General features: G+C 46.5%; 1 protein-coding gene and 2 pseudogenes across 7 annotated transcripts in view; 1 reads left to right on the plus strand and 2 right to left on the minus strand.

Moving 5' to 3' along the window:
• The window catches only part of Smarca4 (SWI/SNF related, matrix associated, actin dependent regulator of chromatin, subfamily a, member 4), a 103,709-nt gene that overhangs the window by 3,370 nt on the left and 91,112 nt on the right, over positions 1-9,227 (plus strand). The gene's annotated exons all lie outside the window — the stretch shown is intronic.
• LOC101979919 lies at positions 543-1,174 on the minus strand (annotated as a pseudogene).
• On the minus strand, positions 7,579-8,719 carry LOC101984529 (annotated as a pseudogene).

Here is a 9,227-nt window from a genome sequence, read left to right on the forward strand (position 1 = left end):
CTGGAACTCACTCTGTAGACCAGGCTGGTCTCGAACTCACAGAGATCCGCCTGCCTCTGCCTCCCGAGTGCTGGGATTAAAGGCGTGCACCACCACTGCCCAGCCTCATTTTTTTTTTATTTAAGAAAACCACCACCAAGATTTTATTCTTGAATAAATGCTCAGTCTACAGCCAGGTTAGATGACAGACAGGTGGGCAGAATGGCAGGAAGTGCATATCCAGGTGCCTCTTACTGTGGGTGCCATGAGAGGCAGGGTCAGCTGAGGAAGGCAAGCAGGTACACGAGCTGAAGGGGACAAACTGAACCACTTAGAGTCCACTCTGTACGCCAGGAAGAGCAGAAGGAACCATTTCCCCATAGTTTAAATGGTGGTGCCAGAGGGAGTGGTCCTGAGCTCCCAGGCCCCTCCCAGGTTCCCTGTGCCCCACACAAGGCATATGGAGTCCCAAAAGTACATGTCAGGGCCACCTGCTTGCCACCGTGTTTTCCTCACAGATCCGTCTGGGGAGCCTCTGCCTGCTGGGTCTGAGTCCTTTCTAGGTACACACTGGGCTCCTGAGCACCACAGGTAGCGATACCCTGGGCTACTAGGTGCCAGACTGCTGGCCAGGGGAGAAGGGAAGGAGGGTGGGCCTTCATGCTCCTTCACAGGCCAGGCTCAGTGCTGGCGCTCTGGTTCCGACCTCCCTAGGAATTCCCTCATATCCGTGGAAGCTCAGGGCTCTTGTAGATGTATTTATGTCTGTAACCAAGGTCTGAGTGAAAGGGGACATCCTCAGCATGCAAGATGAGCCGAGGACAGGAGATGGGCTTCACATTCCCTCATTTGCGAATTTAATTCCACTGCTTGTAATGGGGTCGAGGAAGAACCCGCCAAAGCCAGGGAAGTTCGATATATCACTGAAAATGGGTGACTTTGCTTCTTCACGGATATTTGTGAATGGAGACTCCAATATGAGGGCATCTGGCAGAGTCTCTCTCTCACAGGTGCCATACCAGATTCGTTGCCACTCCAGTGCCCAGTGAATGGCCCCAAATATACACAGGGTTGCCACCACTTCTTGCTTTGATCCAAAGACATGGAGCACATCATGCCTCATACCTCGCTCCAGTGGTGTTCCCACTGAGTCACCCCGGCCTCTGTAATCGAAGGTGATGGCCACTGGTAACCAAGGAAACTCAGCACCTTGTACAGCTCCACAGTGGTCGCCTCCTCTGGTGCCTGCATTCCCATGCAGGTATAGAATGATGGGGTGGTTAGAAGCCAAAGCATCCTCATATCACATCTGGTTCTTCCCTTGAGCATTTTTTCACCAGGTAGACGGGATGGTGTGCCAGACTCCAATAGTCACATCATCCTCTGGCTGGAGGTAGTAATTGTAGGTATGATTCAAACCTTGATCCTGTGGTTTTTTTCCAAGTCGGTGAAATAGGGGACCCTGACAAAATTCAAGAAAATTAGTTTGGCCTGTATCCCAGGACACAGTTTGACAAGAAAAGGAATGGCAATGTAGAACCCCAGAACACAGAGAATTATATTCCTCAGTCAGAAATACAGTCTCTTTCGTCTGCCCAGCGTCTGCTTCATGCCCGCATCACTCCCTTCCCGCCAGGTTCTGCTTCAAGCAGCAGTCGATGCTGCAGCCGCCAAGCCTGAGGAGGATGAGCCTGAGGCAGCGCAGCGCTCATGCTCCCAGGTGATGCGCTCTGTCAAAGCCTGCTTCCTCATCCTCCTGTCAGCCAAGCAGTCCTAGCAGACCTTGGTGCTGGTGCTCTCGCCGGGAGCCTACTGCCAGTCACTGGCCAGGACTGTTACATAGAGAAACTGTCTTGAAAAAAAAATTATTTCATAAAATGAGTGTAATGTGTGAAGAGTGTGTCACAGTGGCTTATGGAGGTCAGAGGACAATTCTGTGGAGTTGGTTCTTCCACATTTATGTGGGTTCTTATTTTTTGTTTGTTTGGTTGGTTGGTTGGTTGGTTTTTTTGTTTGTTTCGAGACAGGGTTTCTCTGTAGCTTTGGTGCCTGCCCTGGAACTAGCTCTTGTAGACCAGACTGGCCTCAAACTCACAGAGATGCACCTGCCTCTCTGCCTCTAGAGTACTATGGGTTCTTATTCTTATGTCACACTTTTACAGCTGAGCCATTTCTGTTTCATGAACTCTTTGGGTTTTTTTTTGTTTTTTGTTTTGTTTTTTTTTTAAGGACGTGGTTTCTCTGTGTAGATTTGGTGCCTGTCCTAGACTAGCTCTTGTAGAGCAGACTGGCCTTGAACTCAGAGAGATCCACCTGACTCTGAGTGCTGGGGTTAAAGGCCTGCACCACCACCTGGCTTGCTTTTTTTGGTTGTTGTTGTTTATTGTTGTTTTTTTGTTTGTTTTTGTTTTTTTTTTTGGGGGGGGAGGGATGTTTAAAAGCTCTGAATGAAAATGGCCGTATAATCTGGGATATGTCAAGACCAAGAGATCTTACTGATGTCATCTCTTAGAGGAAGTGTTTAGCTCATTAAGGTAACTAGTGATTTTGATGTTTCTTGTGTAACTGCAGCTGCTGCTGTGAAGGTTTCTGTTTGTACAGTTGAGTGGCATGTTAGGGGAAGGCTTTGTCTGGGGCTTGACTTTCCCACAGCTTCGTAAAAGGAAGGGGGCCCTCATTGGCTTCCCTTTGTTTCCCACCAGGAAGGCACTGTATTAGAAATAAGCAAGTGGATGTTAGCAGACAGATCAGCCTTGACACCTTCCTGTCCTTGCACCCCAAGATGTTTCTAGAACTTATGAAATAGACTCATATAGTTTAGGCTGGCCTCAAAATCATTACGTGGCCGGGTGATGGTGGCGCACGCCTTTAGTCCCAGCACTCGGGAGGCAGAGGCAGGCGGATCTCTGTGAGTTCGAGACCAGCCTGGTCTACAGAGTGAGTTCCAGGACAGGCTCCAAAACCACAGAGAAACCCTGTCTCAAAAAACCAAAAAAAAAAAAAAAAAATCATTATATGCCTGAGAGTGACCTTGACCTTGAACACCTTCCCTTGTTTCCCAAGTGGTGGGATTTTTGGGTGGGGTTGTGGGCTCTGTTTAGGTCTCATTATGTAGTCTAGCTGGCCTGGTACTTGAAGTGAAGCTCATGTCGATCTCCATGTTGAGGTCCTTCTGCCTCACCCTCCCAAGTACCAGGGTTATAGGTGTAAGCCACTGTGCCCAGCTAACAGTTCAGCTTTTGTTGCGTGTGTTCACCATTCAATGTGTGGTAAAGTTGCTGGAGGTGTAGCTTGGTTTGTAGAGTGCTTGAAGTCTGAGACTCCACCTCAAGCACTGTGTAAACAGTATGGTAGTGTATGCCTGTGACCCCAACACTTGGAAAGGAGAGGTGGGAGTATCAAAAGTACAAGCTCAAGCTGGGTGTGGTGGTGTTGCCTTTAATCCCAGCTCTCAGAAGCAAAGACAGGTGGAGATAGATGAACTTGAGGCCAGTCTGATCTACATAGTTCCAGGCCAGCTAGGGCTATCTGGTGAGACTGTCTCAAAAATACAAACAAAAGCATCAGATCCAACAACAGAAAAGCAAGCAATATGTGCCCATTTTTAACAGTATGGCTCTTTGTCAGTTTTAAGTTGTTTTGCCAGTTAGGTATGCTTCACTGGTTCAGGAAGCAGGTGGCTTCATGACAGTTGCTGTATCACCTGTGATAGTTGGGGGGGGTGTGTGTGTGGATCAGGGACATCTGATGTGTTTCTTGCCTGTCCTAAAAGTCTCAGGAGAGTTGCACTCTGAGCCATCTCACTGTGCCTTTGAAGTTGGACCTGGAATCCTGGTGGGCTATGTGTGATGCTGGTGGTAGCCACTGCTGTTCATTTTCCAGTGTCCTGTGCCTGGAGTCTCAGTGACCTGTTGTTCCTTGCTTCTCTGTCAACTACAGTCTTCTATGCCCCTGGTGGTAGCTTCCCCCCACCTATGTTATTTGTGAATACAGCAAGCTAGTGGGAACTAGTGAGAGGCCTAATGGGCTGGAACTAGTCTTAATCAAGAAAAGGGAGATGGAGCCGGGCGGTGGTGGCGCACGCCTTTAATCCATCCCAGCACTCCGGAGGCAGAGGCAGGCGGATCTCTGGGAGTTCGAGGCCAGCCTGGTCTACAAGAGCTAGTTCCGGGACAGGCACCAAAGCTACAGAGAAACCCTGTCTCGAAAAACCAAAAAAAAAAAAAAAAAAAAAAAAAAAAAAAAAAAAAAAAAAAAAAAAAAAAAAGAAAGAAAAGGGAGATGGACAGGACAGGTTTGTGTAACCTGCTGCAGATACTGCAAATTGGGGAGTGGGCACAGTCTGGCCAGTGGTGGCATGCCCATCCTGGGGTGGAGAGGTTAAGTGTCTGTGCTCCAGCCTTGTAGCCCCACTCCCACCCCTGCACTGTTCAATTCAGAGAACTCCCTGAGGACTGAGACCAATCTGACTCTCAGGGTGTTCATCTTAAGTGGCATTCAAGTGAGTGAAAATAGAAAGGATGTAAGAGCTTAGTACCACACACAGTTTCTTTTCTTTAAAGATTTATTTGTTATGTATATAGTGTTTGGGGCACCGGATCTCATTACAGATAGATGTGAGCCATCATGTGAGACCTGGGAATTGAACTCAGGATCTCTGGAAGAGCAGTCAGTGTTCTATGTGAATGCAAGTGTCCCAGAGGCCAGAAAAAGATATTTATTGGATCCCCTGGAGCTAGAGTTACATCCAACTCATGGATGCTAAGAATTTAACTTAGGTCCTCTGTAAGAGCTGCAATTAGGGTTTCTCTGTGTTTCTCTGGCTGTCCTGGAACTTGATCTGTAGACCAGGCTGGCCTTGAACTCACAGAGATCCTCCTGCCTCTGTCTCCTGAGTGTTGATATTAAAGTTTTGCTCCACCATTGCCTAGCTTAGCAAGTGTCCTTAATCACTGAACTCTCTCCAGCTCCTAACTTGCTCCTTGAAATAAGACTCTGTCTCAACCTGGAGTATGTTCATTCACTGGTTTAGACTGACTGGTGAGCCCAGGGTCCTGTCACTCCCCTGTGCTGGGATTACAGTTGTGGCACTGTCCACCTACATTTTTATTTATTTTTTTTATAGCTATGTCTACTTGCAGATGTGCAGGCACGTGTGTGTGGTGGCCCATGGTTGACATCTTCCTTAATTTCTGTCTGCCTTGTATTTTGAGCTTTTGAAACCAGACCTCACTGGGCTAGTCTTCTGAGCCCCTTTGCTATCGTGGACACACCTACCTAGTATTTACGTGAGTGTTTTCAGAGCAGCTGCTTTGCTCACTGAGCCGCCTTCCCAATCCCTCAGTTGCTTTCTTAGTGAGGTAGGCAGAGGCTGATTGCCCCTATCTTGATGCACTCATTTGGTTACTGTTCCCTGTGCAGAGCTTCCTTCCTTGTTCTTTCTCGGTGTTTGCAGGCTGGTTGACTGATGGTAGGTAGCTCTGTACACTTTCTACCTTTTCTGCAGCCCGATGTTTAGAGACAGCAGCTTGAGGAGCAAGTGCTGTTTTTATTTATAGATTGCATTTGTATGTGTATATATGTGTCATGTGTACAGGTACCCAAGGGTGCCAGAAGGATGTCAGATCCCCTGGAACAGGAGTTGTAGGATATTAGATATGTGTGTTAGGAACTGAACCCTGGCCTTCTTGAAGAGCAGTAAGTGCTCTTCACCACTGAGCCGTCTCTCTAGCCCTAAATGACACTTTCAAGAGCCTCTTGTACTTTCTGTGGTGGTTTAAATGAGTATGTTCCCCATAATCTGAAGCGTTGGAGGACTTGAGCCCCAGTTGGTGGTGCTGCCTGGGGAGGTTTAGGAGATGTAGCCTTGCTGGAGGAAGTAGATCAGTTGGGTAGTGATTTAAGAGTTCATAGTCCTACTCTTTCTGCTTTGTGTTTATGGTTGAAGACATGATTTCACAGCTCTGTGCTCCTGCTTTCATGCCCGTGCCCACCATGATGGACTCTTAGTCCGTTAGAACCATAAACCAGAATATATTCTCTTTGCCTTAAATTGCTTTTACAGTCATGGTATTTTTACCCCCACAATAATGAGTAACTAAAAGCTGGTCTTTCTTTCTTTGTTCTTTTCTTTTTCTTTTTTTCCCCTTGGGACAGGGTCTATGTTGCATTTGCTTTTCTGCACATATCTCAATGTGTAGACCAGGCTGACCTGGCCTCTTATCTCAGAGATCTGCCTACCTCTGCTCCAAGTGCTGGGATAAAAGGTGTGTGCTAACACGCCTGGCCCTCAAAGGGTGCTATTAAACTGGGTGCTGGTTTACCTGTGTAACCCTGTCAATGGGAGTTTAGGGCAGCAGAATCTAGAGCTCTAGCTTGGGCTACACAATGAAATAATGTCTCCAAAAAGAAAAAACAAAACAAAAACCCCAAAATGAAGTCTGTTTAGGAGTCACGTTGAGAGGCCGTAACAGTCAAACAGGCTTGCTCTCAGCTGATTGACAAAGGGAAGTTTGGCTTGTGCTGGGTTTGGGGTTGTAAGGAGATAGTGAGCTAGCATTTTCTGGTGCTGCTTGCAGGTTTGCCTCAGCTCTGTGTTGCTCCTCCAACTGCCTAGGAAATGGGGAAGCCCATAGGAGGAATGTTTTCTTTTTTTAAAATTTTATTTGCATTGGTATTTTCCCTGCATGTCTGTGTGTGGAGTCAGAGACAACTGTTAGCTGCCATATGGGTGCTGGGAACAGAACCCAGGTCCACGGAAGAGCAGCAGTCAGTGCTCTTTGTTTGTTGGTCCTAGGTTCCTAGTTGTCAGGACTTTTCTGTTTGTTTTTGTTTTTAAAGCTCCAGCCCTTATTTATTTATTTGTTTGTTTATTTATGGTTTTGTTTTCTGGCACAAGGTTTCTCTGTGTATCCCTGTCTGTCCGAACTCTGTGTCCTGGAACTTATTCTGTAGACCAGGCTTGCCTCAAACTTACTGGTATCCACCTGCCTCTACCACCACTCAGCCATCTTTTTTTTTTAATTCCTTGCATTATAGAACTAAATGGAAATATTCCACTCTTACATTGCCATAACAAACAGAATTTCATTAGCTTTCTCTACCTCCAGAAAAAGGGGGGGAGAAGCTTAGAAAACATGGATAACAAGTTAACAACAGGAAAAGGAATTAAAATGCTTTACTTAAAAAATCATGAGTGGAGGGGCTAAGGACACTGACTGCTCTTCCAGAGGTACTGAGTTCAATTCCCAGCAACCACATGATGGCTCACAACCATCTGCAATGAGATCTGGTGCCCTCTTCTGGCATACAGTCATACATGGAGGCAGAACACTGTATTGTATACATAAAAAATAAAATCTTAAAAAAAATCATGAGTGGACCGGCAGTGGTGGTGCACACCTTTTATCCTAGCACTTGGGAGGCAGAGGCAGGTGGATCTGTGTGAGTTCGAGACCAGCCTGGGCTACAGAGTGAGTTCCAGGACAGCCAGGGATACATGGAGAAACCCTGATACAAACAAACAAACAAAACATGAGTGGATGATAAAGTATGTAGAAGCTGAAAATTTGCAAACTATTTAAAACCTGGAACCTCTGTTCAGAAATGACACAGATGGATCATGGGTGGTACAGAACAGTAGAAAGGGATTATGAATCTGCACTCCTTGTGCCACATGTCTCCAAGAAAAAACCTGATACTGATTTAAAACTAAGCCAGGACAATGCTGGCAGCAGATCCAGCGAGGTAACCTGCTTGTCAGTAGATCCTTCCACTAGGTTGGAAAAATTTTGATCTGCACCCCAGATCTTATGAATCTCATTGATTTTTGACTACTTGACACACAATTATGCAGCCAATCAAATCATTTGGAGATTCATGAGAGGTAGTTTGAGCAGGTACACCCAAACCTGCGCTGAATCTGATATTGCCGTGAGTCATGGAAAAATGAGACTGTTACATTGCCATCTGGTGTAGCTTGGTAAAATCTAGCTGTGGAATGGCATATGTCCTTGAATGGTATAGGCCTGCAAAAACAAGGGCTTGCCGGGCGGTGGTGGCGCACGCCTTTAATCCCAGCACTCGGGAGGCAGAGATAGGCGGATCTCTGTGAGTTCGAGACCAGCCTGGTCTACAAGAGCTAGTTCCAGGACAGGCTCCAAAACCACAGAGAAACCCTGTCTCGAAAAACCACACAAAAAACAAACAAACAAACAAAAAAAACAAGGGCTTGTGCTGGCACAGGATGGTTACACCGTTGGTGGGAAGGGAATAGACAGTCTTCAACATGACCACAAAGATCTGTTTGTAACACTTAATGATGGATTTTAGAGGGCCAGCAAGAGTGATTGCCCCTCAGTTGAGTTGGAGCATATCCCCTGCCACCTGGACCTTAGTTAGCCCTTATACGCTTTTATTTTGCTACCGCCTTTTCTAAAGAGAGCCACACTGACTAGCAGGGACCACCAGCTGTAAGCTAACTTGAAGGTCTATGGGCAGCAGTGCTATTGGTTGTAGAGATGCTAATGACTTTTTCCAGTTTTTCAATGATTGTAGTAAAGGCTTTGATAATGGCATCAGTAGATCCAGCCAACGTGATAATTATCTCAGGACAATTTCCTTCTGAGATGTTGATATGTGTACCATTCTTCTCAAGAATCTTAACAGATTTTCTTTCCTTTCCAATGTCACTGCCAGCATCCTTTCCATGCACAAGTACCCTGATGGTGAGAGTGGCATTTTAATGCATCTTCAGTCATACTGGTGTTCCAGCAATTTGGGGAGCTGGACTTTGAGTGGCCAAATCTTTGGTCACTGGAGGCAAGAGTTGACTGAAGGGAAGAGGGGTGTTGGCAGGTGAAGGACTTGGTTCGAAGAAGAGGGGTCCTGCTGCTTCTGGTCTTTTGTTTAAGGCTACCCTTAAACTCCTATCCTCCAGCTTTAGCCTCTACAGTAGCTAGAGCTATGAATGTAGCTGTCACATCTGTTCTTTCCACAACCAGTTAGAGGATACTCTACTCTGCTTTTTCCTCTAGTTAGCCTGAAAACTGTTGGAACACTTGATCCTTTAACAAAAAACAAAACTTAAAACTGAATTAAACTTTGTGTGTGTGTGCACACGTGTGTGTGTGGGGGGGGAGAGCAAGAGGGCAGTCTTTTTTTGTCCTACCTGCCAGCTCCCAAATAACCATGGGGGGGAGGGAAGGAGGGAGGCAGGGAGAGAGAGAGAGAGAGAGAGAGAGAGAGAG

Source organism: Microtus ochrogaster, chromosome 5 (genome assembly GCF_000317375.1).
Source record: "Microtus ochrogaster isolate Prairie Vole_2 chromosome 5, MicOch1.0, whole genome shotgun sequence".
Lineage (NCBI taxonomy): Eukaryota > Metazoa > Chordata > Mammalia > Rodentia > Cricetidae > Microtus > Microtus ochrogaster.